General features: G+C 38.8%; 1 pseudogene; it reads left to right on the forward strand.

The window, feature by feature from the left end:
- The first annotated feature begins 13,778 nt into the window (after positions 1 to 13,778).
- On the forward strand, positions 13,779 to 13,864 carry LOC142454043 (small nucleolar RNA SNORA28; annotated as a pseudogene).
- Positions 13,865 to 14,071: the final 207 nt, after the last annotated feature.

Consider the following 14,071-nt stretch of genomic DNA (forward strand, 5'->3'; position numbering starts at 1 on the left):
AACCATGAGGGGGCAATGTTCTAAAATTCACATAGTAATGATTGTATAATTCTCCTGATATGATTCAATGAATGAACTATTGAATTGTGTGATAGGTAAATTATGTCACAATAAAACGTATGGGTGGAAAAAGAAAAATCCAAGTTAAGAAAAAAGTTTGTTGTGCTCATAGATTAGGAGCTGTCAAAACCATTTAGCTTCATAGTAACCCTGTGTACAACAGAATAAAGCACCATCTCGCCCTGGGCCACCTTCACTAGCCTGGCTATGTTTGAGCCCACTGTTGCGCCACTGTGTAAATCCACCTTGCTGGGTATCTTCCTCTTTCATTGACCCTTTATCAAGCATCCTATCATTATCCAGGAACTGGTCCCACCTTGATCACATACCCAAAATAAGTCTGGCCATCCTTGCTTCTAAGGAGCAAGACAGCTGTGTTAATTATTTTGTCCATGATATATTCAAAATTCTTTACCATCATCTAAATTCAAATCCATCAATTCTTCTTTTTCACTGTTCAGTTTTGCATGCATTGGATGCAAGTGAAAATATCAAGATTTGGGTCAGGCACCCCTTGGTCCTCAAAGTGACATCTTTGCTTTTTACACATTTTAAAGAGGCATTTTGCAACATATTAGCCTGATGCAATGATTTGATGTCATGACTGCTGCTTCCATGGGCAACGATTGTGGATCCAAATAAAATTAAATCCTTAGCAAATTCCAATCCTTCTAAAATACTGTATTCAAAATGCTCAGTAAATTCAAAACTGAATAATTTCATTTGGACATTTAAAGATAGTACTGGAACTCCATTTTTTAAGTACATAGTTTTTTGAGTATAAGTGTTTTTTTTTATGAGTAAGTTTTATAAGTACAAGCATGTTCATAGTTGGCACATTGTGTTAGACAGGGTTCTCTAGAGCATTGCTTCTCAACCTGTGGCTCTAACCTCTGTGGTGGGGGGGCGAATGACGCTTTCACAGGGGTCATCCGATTCATAGCAGTAGCAAAATTACAGTTATGAAGTAGCAATGAAAACAATTTTATGGATGGGGAGTCACCACAACCTGAGGAACTGTATTAAAAGGTTGCGGCATTAGGAAGGTTGAGAACCACTGCTCTAGAGAAATTAAATCAGGACACTTATGATTGTAGATACATACATACATACATACATACATCACGAAGGAATATAACAGCTAATTAGTCCACACATCAGTACAGAAAACTCAGTTCAACTAACTACCATGGAACAGTTAATATACTGGAAGTCCTTCAACTCATGAGGGCTGCTGGGTCCAAGGCACAAGGAAGCAGACAGCTGAGCAGTCAGTCTGGTCACAAGCAGAAAACAGCAGGGTGGGTCACCAATAGCCAGCAGCTGGGTAGCTTAATGAAGCAGGCCCAGATGGGATATCAAACTCAAGCAATGAAAGATGACAGGATCTGACAGCCTCAGTCTCAAGTACTGTATACATCAGCAGCGTGGCAAAGCAGGTCTCAAAGGAAGCCGAAGCTCTAGTGACATGATCCACCGGTTGGCTGTCCCACAGGTAGTGTAGCTCACAAGTTGAGGCAGAAAACTAGCTAAAGCAGCCACATGCTGGTCTTATCACCAGAGAGCAAGAGAGAGGGGGGCGGGGCTTGCAGATCCATTTATCTCTTTGCCCTCCAATCAAACTGCGACCTGATTAATCCCACGTGTTCTTATTGGCCAGGTTGGCACAATAAACCTCCCTATCACACAAATTGTTTTCAGTAACAAAATTACAGAGCAATGTAAACATTTCTAAATATTCACTTTTGAAGTGTTCTCTGCGTGGTTAGTTAAGCCTTGGACTGTAAACTGCAAAACTGATGTTTCAAACCCTCCGGATAAGGCTGCCTGTTCCTGTAGCACATGAAGTCTCTGAAACACAGGAACACAATTCTACTCCATTCTGTAGGGTCCGTGTGAGCCAGCTTCCCCACGAGAGTCACTTTCTAATCAACTTCCCCTTCCTTTCTAATTTGGAGTGATTGAATTGGCCCCATTGTTCCAGGGTACAGCTCCTTATAAGCAGCAACAAAATTATCAATGTGTAAGTGAAAGAGTTGGCCTTTGAACCCAGGTGTGGTAACTTCAAAGCACACTTTAAAACACTGCATAGCTTTTTCAAGGTAGTGTAGGAAAGACTGCTCTTCTTTACTCAGCTAGGGGTGTGTGTGTAGTGTGTGTGTGTGTGTGTGTGTGTGTGTGTGTGTGTGTAGACAGCCAAAACAGAAGACCCACCTCATGAGAACTTATCAGTCAAAGGATAATAGTGACAGCCTTTTCTGTCCCTTGAGCTAAGCTGATTTTATCATTAGTATATGGACCAATGAATACCTCAAACTTTAACCAAAGGGCTATCAGGACCCCACACCATTCCTTCTGACATTCTTCCAACTTGAGAGAATAAGAGGTTCAAAGTGTCCCTATGGGCCGAGTTACTGTCAAAACCTCTCAGCAATTAGGATAAGTTCACTCAAGGACTTCGAGCCTCAAGTCTTCCTATCTGACACACAGAGAATAGAAGAACTGCTGCCGGGAGCAAATGAATGTGCTTTAGGAAATGTAAATGATCACAGATGAGGTGGAAAGAAATGACGGTGTGACCATGCTCTCTTACTTCCAGGAGCCAAACGACAGCGCCTTAGTGGCCACGGCTAATTGGTGGGTGAAGGAAGGAGGAGAACATCCTCAAAGAAAGACAATTTCAAAGAAACTGCTTTTCACTTCACAGCTTGGGGACAACTGTGCCACCCACAGCCAGCTGTGCACAGAGAAAACCTAGTCCCTGTGTTGGGAGGCACCTGGCCTGCCTAGAACGTTTGAGGAGCAGTTCTATTTCTGGCCGTATCAACCCCCACCCCCCTCCCCCAAGCACTCCTCCACAACATGCAATTTAACCAGCGCATCCCTGGACAGCCTGCCTTCTCTGTAGTCTCACTATGTATTATAAACCTCCTGGAGACTCAAAGGATTTTCATTAACACCCCTTTTTATCTTCCCTAAGGAGTTAACCAAAACTTGACTCCCTTCCCTCAAATCCTGGAAGCCCCATTCAGTAAGGGAAAAGACAACCTTGTCTAAATGTGCTGTGGTTTGTGTCCTACAAACCCCTGACCTTCACTCTTACAGCATTACTTAGGAACAGCTCTTTCAATCTGGTTTTAGTGGTAAATGATAAGTATAAGTCATAAGGAGATATTTCACAGGTCTCCTGCCTTTGCAAACTCCAGACCTCTGTTATGCTTGCTTTTATTAGAAGCTCCCAAATAGCCCATCACAAGTCTTGTACTGTTTATCTTCTCTATCTGAACGTCATATATAATATGTCTGGAAATAAATTTTAATGAATTTGTGGGTCAATTCTCTTTCTTCTAAAAACCACTTGTCTAAGCTGTTTCCTTCTGTTTACCTTCAAACGACTACAATGAGCAGTCGCCCTCATTCCACCACCTTTGACCATGGCGTCCGCTCATTACTCTAGTGGAGCTGTGCTTTGAAGGCGATAGCTGACATCTCATCCATCCCGAAGTCATGGAGCATTTAACACTGGCATGCTAGCCTAGAAATCCTCCCCTCGACTGATGCCAGGCCTGTGTCCGTTTCCTTCTCTCCTTTCAGGCAGCAGGCCTCTGCCGGCTGGCTCCTCTTCCTCTGCTCCCAGCTTCACACGATCTACCCACAGTTCCTCCCACAGCTCTCCCTTTGGCCTTCTTCCCGCCTGACTCATGTTACAAATGTTCCCCTGTTCTGCCCTCCTCTCTCTGTCATAGAGTGATAGCTTGTCTTTCTGACGTATTTGCTGCCCGCTTTTAGCGTCTTGTTTATTTATTTATTTTTAAAACACTTTTAAAATCTGTCAGAATTATCTACCTCAAAACACAAGCTATCGTCTCAGGAGGCCATGCTGCAAGGCCTCATGTTTTCTGAGTGTGTTGTGCCAGGTCACGTCTCTATTCACTTAGTCTGAAACTTTCTACATGGAGTATTACAAGCCAGCCCAAACGCATTGCACGGCCCTGGGAGTTCGCAGTACTCAATACTCTTTATGGGAGGAAAAAGCCCAGTCTTTCCCTTGTAGAGCAGCGGGTGGTTTCCAACTGTGACTTTGCAAATCCCCGCCCACTTAGTACCTGCCATCCCACTAGAGCAAGCAGGCCTAGGATCAGTGTCTCTGAGAAACTTTTGGCGCCCCGCCATGCCCAGCAAAGAGGCTGCTTCTTCTAGAGCCGGGGCAGGCAAACTTGAGATCCAAGAGACAATCCTGGCCCTAACAACAATTTAAACATTATTCAAGAGTCATAAATATATTTTATGAACAACTGAAATGACCATCATCTGAGTAATATCCTTTAAGAAGTTTTCAATTTTACTTCAGGGTCACAGGTACGTACTGAGAGCACTGCATATGGCTGGAGAGCCACATCAAGAGCCCCAGTTTGCTGACATGTTCAAGAGCACTAAAGCAATTCTATTGGATTAGTTACTTACATGCCTATGTAGCAAACAAGATATTGAGTTATTTGAAGCCAAGTGTACAGAAGATGGTCAGTAAATATCCAATGAGGGAACTAAAGAATAGTTGGAAATCTTACATTAAATTGTAAGTGAGTGGGAGGGAAATAATCTATTTTACTGCTATTAAAAATTACAATAGCCACATATATACTATAAAACTATCATTGTACCATACAGACATAATAAATATTAATAATTTGTTTCATCTGTCTCAAACATTTTTGTTTATTTTTTAATTTAACAGTGCATTTTTGATACAGTCAAAACCTCTTAATAGACCATCTACAGTTTCATTTTCATATGTTCTTAGTAGAGGCAACCTCTCATAGAATTATCCTATATTCTATTTACTTGAATTAAAAATACTGTTTGATTATTCAATAAACTATGAATAATTTTAATAATATTCTGGCATTCAAAAGTTTACATAACTTATAACATAGCTGTGTATAGGTTTTTAGTGGCTCCTTCCTCTGAGGTGTGGAGCCGAGTCCTTAATTGGGCTGTTCTGATTCTGGAAGCTCTATTGAAACCTGTCCACTTTGGGTGACCCTGCTGGCAGTTGAAATACCAGAGACATAGCTTCCAGTATGACAGCAGCACACAGGCCACCAGAATATGGACAAACTGACAGATAAGTGGTGGAAGAAGGAAGAAGTTCAAGCTACATAGTTTATGATAACAAAGAATTTCTTACCCTCTGTGGGATACTATCAATTGGAAAACAAAGCCCCAGGTATTTCAAGGCAACTGCCCCTTTTTCATTGATTAACAAAAATGGTATTTAGGGATACCAATTAGCCAAAAGTGTTGTCTTAATTGGATGGAATAATTATTTTCCTCAGGATTTGGAGGAATCATGAGTAACCACTTCTTAAGCTACTGAACAGTTTGAGGACAGAGCTGAAGTTACTAGTTCCTATTTCTTCCCAACTTTTCTCGAACACGTTGGGCACAGATGTGCGAGTACAGTGAGTACCAGAGCTGGAACATTACCAGCTCATACCAGTTGGCCAGGCCCTACAAATTATAAGAAATAAAAATTGTTGGGAACTTAGAGGTGACTATAATTGTGTAAAGAACTGTTTCCAGATTATTAACTTGATTGTCTAACAGTTTTATAAATATACTCCATTAAATTGATGATTCAACACTATTTAATAAATATTCATTTAAAAGAAGTTGAAAAATCATGATAATCCCATTGAATCAATGTGTTCCTCTCCTTATTCTCCCCCGCTTCCTTATTCCCCTAGTTGGGTGCTCTGATCAGGCTTTCAGAGTCCTGATACATGGTCCAGTCTGAGCCTTGTCTTTGCCTCTGGTGAGGACGCTTAGAAGTATTTTATTCAACCAGATGTTGGTTTTGGAGGAAGGAACAGAATAAAATCCAAAAGTCTTTTTCAGGTCATCTGACTAAAAACCGAACTTATACACACCAATCAAGGACTCTCATTTAAAAATGATAATCACTGACTTAGAGGCAAGAATGGTAAGACTATCATGCTTAAAGCACAGGACAATGAAAAAGAGGAAGGCCCTTGACAAAATGGATTGATTACGACAATGGGCTAAAACATAGGACAATTGTGAGGATGGGACAGGACTGAGCGGTGTTTCCTTCTGCTGCACATACAGTTGCTGTGAGTCAGCACCAACCTGCTGGTACCTAGCAACAAAAGAGCAATCACTGACTAGGAACAAGCTTTTAGCTGTCACCTACTGCAAGCCTGAACTTTAAAGTCAAATGCTATATGCATAAGAATGGTCTAGTTTCACTGTTAATCACATGCTAAGGTTTTATAGCTGCTTTATTTGCAAGCATTTAAAAATATTCCTCTAAAGTGGGTCGACTATAGTCAGGGTGAATATATTCTTTTAAAAGCGTGAACCAAGGCAATAGATTGGGCCACCATCAACTTATGGCACAGGACAATTACCTATGCACTCTAATGGTTTGATAGTATGAAGGGAAATCAAGTAAAATTATCACTGAACTTAAGCAAGTGTCAAGAACTTTATTCTGTGAATTATTTCTGTAATACAGAAAACAAAGATTATTCCTTTATTTTTACGATGGTAGCCACTCAAAGGGAGAGACGAAGCCAGATTTCGTTGACTATGAAGGGAAAATGTACCCATGAACATAAGAGATAGTAAAGCCAGTAAATAGCTTAAAATTTAATTACTCTTAGATAAATGATTTAAAGATGGGCAAAGAAATAAAGACAATAAAAATCATTGGTATCAGCTAACCTAAAGGATAAATTGAACAAGTCATTAGTATTTCTCATTCCACAACCTAGACTGAGTGAAACTATGAGGTAATATTTAAATTGATCAGAGCTGCAAGAAGGAAAAACCCCTGGACTAGAAAATTGCTGACAAATTAGTTGTTGCTGACTTCAGCAAGCTAATCTCCTATCCATTGGTAGGAAATTCTCGGATTGTCCCTCAGAAGAAATAGGGTGTTCTGACATTTAATGCACTCAGAAGAAATAATCTTATGTCTATAGAATGATAATAATAATAACAACTGGGAAAGTTATTCTGTGTTCTTTAATGCAGAGTGAAGGCAAAAAATGTACCTGAGTAAAAGTAGAAAACCAGTAATCATAATAGATTGAAGGATGAGGAGAGGAAATCAAGTAGTGAGGAACAGTATTGAAAAGTAAGCATAGACGTTGGTCTTGATATTTGTGATAAAACCCTTTGAACTCAAGAAACAACAAAATGTTTATAAACTAATGGGGGTGGGGAGAAGAGTTAGGATACCTAATGTTATAGGAGAGACATTCATCAGAGGAATACACTTCAAGTAACTTGTAAATGAATAACAAATGATACATACCCTATATACTCGTGTATAAGCTGAATTTTTCAGCACATTTTTAATGCAGTCTTTGTGGTAAAATTAGGTGACACAGCTGATATTCATTTAGGCTTAATCTCAAGTATATACTGTATATAGATCACTTTAAAATAACACTTATAAATAAACTAAACTTTTAAACCATAATGGAAATTAGAAAATGTTAGTTACTACTACTAATACATTTACAATACAGAAAATGTAATGTATGCAGATGAAATGTTATTTAAAGTTTACTTAAAGCATTAAGTGATAAAAGTTAATGAGTTAAAGACTTGCAGGGCAAGCTAACCAACCAAATACACATAGGTAGAACACTCTACAGCAGCCAGGAGAAAACTGACATGAAAGAAAACTAGGTGCTTTGCAATCTCATTGAGCAGGTTCAAAGCTAAGTAAATCCAAACCTCCACATCTCAGAACCAGTGAGAGTGAGCAGAAAATGAGAGGCAGGGCAAGTCCACTCCAGCGGTGCCCACACATTCCATACCATCAGCCCCAGCCAGCACCAGCCAACCAACCTGGAGCCACGCTGCGGCTAGGCCCCAGCCTAGCTTTGTGTGACCGAGAAAACTAGGGAAAATATACTCAAATAGAGATTTAAAACTTTCCCCCCTAAAAATTACTTTTTCTTCTTCTCAATGTTTTCTTTTTTTACCAGCATTAAATGTCCTTTCTTTTTTCTTTCAAATGACTTTATTTTTTCTTATCTCTCTCTTTAGTTCACTCTTGTTTTCCCTTTCTGTATAGTTATCTCTTCTTCCTCTTTCTGCGCTGTGCTATTATTCCTTTCCAGCACCAGTTGTCAGAGAAAATTATTCTCCTACACCTAGCAGCCATCCCAAACTTAACTGTTGTTCACTAATGCCACATATATAGCGATCAATTATGGTTCATACCTACCCACCCCAAACACTGCAAAACAAGAAAATCAGGCACAAACAAGTGAACAACAACCAGACCCAAATATATACATGTGTGTGTGTGTGTATATATATATATATATATATATATACCTTCAAGAAAATAGCTGCCAACCAAGAATTTCATATTCAGCAATATTATCACTCAAATATGAAGGAGACAAGGGGAAATTAAGCAAATTTGTTTGAACAGGACCAGAATTACAAAAAGTACTAAGGGGGAATACTCATATGCTAGGTACATAATCAATAACAGAAGGAGACAAACCTGAGATCAAAATATAAGACAACTCCATCCATAAATCAACAAATTCAAAACAAGATAAGAAACAGCACAAAAGCATAAGAACAAAGAAACCAATAACACTACCAGAACATACATCAAAATGACAGCAACAAATGCACACATATTGACACTGACACTGAATGTTAATGAATTAAATGTGCCAGTCAAGGGACAGAGATTAGAAGTCCCCTAAGAAAACAGGAAACTAATGGCAGCAACAAAAAAAAAAGTTAGAAATGTTATATTAATGTCCAGTAAAATAGCTTTCAAGATAACATCCATCATGAGAGACAATGGACAGTACATAATAATTACATGTACAATAGAATTAGGAGACATAACTATATTAAATATATACATACAACAAAAGACCCTTGACACACACTCATTAAACTCTTATAGAACTGAATAGAGATATGTACAATGCAACAATGATTGTTAGGGAATTCAACGTACCACTTTCAGGAAAAAATATTATCAGGAAGGAAATTCAATAAAGACTTAAAAGAACTAAAAAAACACAGGTAATTAACTTGATATTCTAGACATATGCAAAACAAAGAGCCAATAACAAAGAGTGTATATATTGTGTTCAGTGTACCTGGAACATTCTCTAGAATAGACCATATATTAGAATACCAAGTAAGCTTTAGTAAATTTAAAGATATTGAAATTTTCAATCCATTTTCTCAGACCCAATGATATAAACATAGAACTGAAAATTAGGAAGAGCAAGAACAAAAATCAAATACATGGAAATTAAACAATACGCTGCTTAAAAATGACTGAGTAATTAATGAAATAAGGAATAAAATAACTTCCTAAACAATGGGATTTTCATTTCCAGTTGTTTTAGCACCATACTGTTTCCACAACATGCTTACACACGCAGCAGTGGTGCGTGAGAGTTCCACACGTTCTACATGCTATCTAGCACGTGTTGTTATCTATTATTATATATGATTCTGTTATTGCCAATGAAAGGTGATATCTCATTGTTGTTTTGATTTGCATCTCCCGGATAACTAGTAATCATGAGAATTTTTTCATGTAGTTATTAACCATTTGAATATTTTTTGTGAGTTATCTATTCATATCCTTTACCAACCTGTTGGTTGGATCATTTATTTTCTTCTTTTTCAGATATTGTAGTGTTCTAGAGATTTTAGAGAATAGTCCTTTGTCTGTACTGTCATTTCTGGGTCATTTTTTTCTAGTTGGGGGCTCTTATAACCCTCTTGACAGTTTTCTGATGCACATAAATATCTTATTTTTTAGTAGTTACCAGTTATATATTTTATTTTCTATTGTGTGTTTTGTCTTCACTTTCTTAAGTTGTATGTCTACACCCTACACTAAGACCCTTAATTTTGTCCCTATTTTCTTGGTGAAGGTCTTTATAATTCTTGGATTTGCATTTAGGTTCTTATCCATCTTGAGTTCATTTTTTTTCATAGGCTGAGAGATATGGATCGTCTTTCACTCTTTTGCAGATATAGATCCACTTTTGCCAGCACCGTTTGATGAAGCATCTATCTCTTTCCCAGTAAATGTTTTTTGGAACTTTTGCAAAGATCAGTTGCCTATAGATCAGTGGTTCTCAATCTGTGAGTTGAGACTCCTTTGGGGGGTCGAACGATCCTTTCACAGGGGTTGCCTGATTCATAACAGTAGCAAAATTACAGTTATGAAGAAACAGTGAAAATAATTTTATGGTTGGGGGGTCACCACAACATGACGAGCTGTATTAAAGGGTCACGGCATGAGGAAGATTGATAATCACTGCTCTAGGTAGATGAATATATTTCTGGACTTTCTATTCTATTCCATTGGTTCTACATAGCTATTATTGTTCCAGTATCAAGATATTTTGACTACTTTATACATTTTGAAGTCAGATAGTTCAAGGCTTCTACTTTGTTTTTCTTTGATAATCCTCAGTCTCTTCCCTCTCCATATGAAGTTGGCGATTACATTTTCCATTCCTTTAAAGAACAAAGTTGGATTTCAGATTGTTAATTGCATTGTATTTCTATATTGATTTGAAAGACTTTTATGATATTAAACCTAGTTGTCCACAAACACAAAATATTCTGCCATTTATAAATTATGATGTGTGGTTTTCTTTTACAAGTCTTTTGGTTAGGTCTACACTTAAGCATTTCATCATTTATGTGGCTATTGTAAATGGTATTGTTTCATTGATGTCTTTTTGGAATCTATCGTTAACATACAGGAATCTTATTGACTGTTACTTGTTCCTCTTGTATCCTGTCACATTATTGAATCTCTTGTTTCCAACAATCTTTTTGTTGAATCCTTGAGGTTTTCTACATATAAATTCATAACATCTGCAAATAATGAGTTTAACTTCTTTCTTTGTCCAGCTGTATTCCCTTGATTTCTTTTTTGTGTGTAAATGTTCTGGCTAAAACTCCCAGAGTGATGATAGGGGCATCTTTATCTGGTTTGTATGTAAATGGGAGCTAGATGCTGGTCATTGTGTATATATCTATCTATATATGTATATGTATACACACACACACACATATGGATATATACATATCCATTATTATGCTGAGGAATTTCCTCTCTACTCTTTTCCGTTGTGTTTTTATCAGGAGTATGTGTTGAATATTGTCAAACACCTTTGGACTTTTCAGCACCTATTGATATGATCATGTGGTTCTTATTTTTATCTTGTTTATGTGGTAGACTATATTAATTATTTTTTTAATATTGAATAAATCCTTGTGTTCTTGGTAATAATGTCATTAGTTTCTTATATGTTTTTGATCATTTGATGTTTTGATCATTAGTTTTTGATATGTTGTTGGATTCTATTGGCCAGGATTTTGATGTACAGTCTTCCTGTACCTGTTTTCTGGTGGCCATGTTCTACTGGAAAGTCCACTATTATTTTGGATACACAATTTTCTAGAAAAATAACTTCCCAAAACTGGTTTAAAGTGTAAAAGAATATTTGATTAACACCAGCCATGAAAATATAAAATCAGTCATTAAATATGTTTTTGTCCATTTCTACTTTGAGAGAAACAGAAATTAGATTTGCCCTTCTTATGAAACAACTAACAAGCTTGACACAATATACTTCATAATTTTCTCAAAGCACTGAGAGCTGGGTCTTGCGACTGGGCTTATGTTCTGGAGGATGGTTCCTGACCATAATGTGAGCATGGAGAACTCAAACAGAAGCCCAGTTTTCTCAATGAATAAGGGAAATGGAGATCACAGTCATTACCCAAAAGAATAACATAGGAGATAAATGTTCACAGCGAGAACACCAGAGATCTACAGTGATTCTTCCCTGGGTATCCAACTGGCTACTTCTAATCCGTGCACATAGGTGAGAAAGCTATTCAAGCCAGGGTGAAAACACCTCTCTAACAGATTACAGAGACAATGTCTAAGATTCAGACAGAGCAGGAAATTGCTCCCAAAACATAAGGTGAAAAATCTCATAATAAATTGGGTATCAGTTAAATAAATAAGAAAAGTCTTTGCCCTAAAGTAGAGTAAAATTAATTCTAGACTAAATGCTGTCCTGGTTCTGCAGAACAAATCTTAAAAGTAAACCTGCACTTGGCCTGGGGCACCTCAGGACAGTTGAGCTCAAATGGGCAGGTGTGTGGGGAGTGGGTAATGCTGCCTGTTGAGTGGTAGCCAAGTGGAATTAGGGTGAGGTCCCCTGGAGAGGGAGGTGAGTCTATCAGAGGGATGAGGCTTATTTATGGGCAGGGCAAGGCAGGAGTGAGGAGAGGAAACAGTCAAGTTAGGGGAGACGTAGGTGCATGTCTGCTGAGGGGAGGGGAGAGAGGGCAGTCCTCCAGATGGGGGGAGAAGAGACTGAGAATGCTCCTGGGAACAATTGATGGGGAGGGTCTCTTGCAGCATTCCCAATGTGATAGTAAGGTTTATAGTGCTAACCTGTCCAATAGGAATATGTGGGATTAATCAGGTTTCAGTTTGATTGGAGGGCAAAGTGCTAAATGACTCTGCAAGTCCTGATTACACATTACTTTGTCTTGATGATACGACTGCTGCTTTAGCTAATCTTCTGCCTTAACCTGTGAGCTACACTACCTGTGAGTAAAGTCAACACGTGGATCATCTCGCTAGAGCTTGAGGCTCCTTCAAGACCTGCTTTGCCAAGCTGCTGGCGTATACACTGCTTGAGTTTGAGTCTGGTCCATCCTGTCACCTTGTATTGCTTGAGCTCGGTATCCTATCCGGACCTGCTTCAATAAGCTCCAGAGGTACTGATTGTGTCTGATTTGCAGTGCTGTTTGCTGTCTGTGGGCAGACTCTGCCTGCGTTTTCCAAGGGAGGACTCCACTGTCTACTTCCTTGACCTTGGACCCTGCCGCCCATGTGAGTTGAAGGACTTCCAGTATATTAACTCTTCCATAAAAGTGAGTTGAATTGAGTCCTTAGTACTTCCGTTTAGACTAGGTGTTTTGTCCTGGTTTTGTTTCCCTAGAGAACCCTCCCTAACACACTGGGGGTGGGCAGAACAGACCTAGAGCATCTGGGGGTATCCTGGGAACCCAGGCCAGGTGCCGTAGAACACTGGGACACTGAAACCTGCACCTTAGGGATGCACAGCATGCTCCAGAAGCTGCATCTGGGAGACCCCAGACAGGACTCTACCTCAGACACATTAGTATTCTGAGAACTTAAGCCAGAAAATACATAGTGTCTGAGGAAACAGAAGACACCTGTACCAGGAGTGTTGTACTGTTGGTGGACAAACAAAATGTGCTGTATCAACGCCCTGTATGCTGCATTAAGATATGTACGATTCCAGCAACCCTGTGATGGCCATTCTGCTATATTTTGCTTATGCTTGTATATATTAGGGTGTATCTCAGAGGGGTGCCACCACTGGAGGGTACCCTCTTGAATCTGTCGTATTTGTTTCTCTGTTCTTTTGGTTAATGAATGTCAGGGACATGATTATGGGTGCAATGGTACAATTATGTTTGATATGATTGAACTACAGAATGACACTACATATGTATTAAGGCCCAATCTCCCTCTCATTGATTATTTGTATTGTTGTTTTATACTAATTAAAGAGGGTGAAAAAAACCAAAACATACCTCCAGAAAGGAGTTCTGGGCTCAAATAAAATCCTAGCTCACAAAAAAGTCTAACCTATTCCGGTGTTCTCTCCTCAGTGAGACTAGCCGTTATATAGACTTGAACAAGCAAAAAAAATCCTAGCTCCAATGTAAGGACAATTTGTTTATACATCATGGCCCTTCTTGATACTCACCTTCATAAAATGATCACTGAAGATAGGGTGCTATGCAAAGTGTGGTGAAGCAAGTAGATGGGCCCCAGCTATCAATTACAACAGTGCCTGTGGTCTTCAAGGATTGTATTCAAACAAGCAGTCATCTAAGCGAGAAATTA

This window comes from Tenrec ecaudatus, chromosome 7 (genome assembly GCF_050624435.1).
Source record: "Tenrec ecaudatus isolate mTenEca1 chromosome 7, mTenEca1.hap1, whole genome shotgun sequence".
In the NCBI taxonomy this organism is placed as follows: domain Eukaryota; kingdom Metazoa; phylum Chordata; class Mammalia; order Afrosoricida; family Tenrecidae; genus Tenrec; species Tenrec ecaudatus.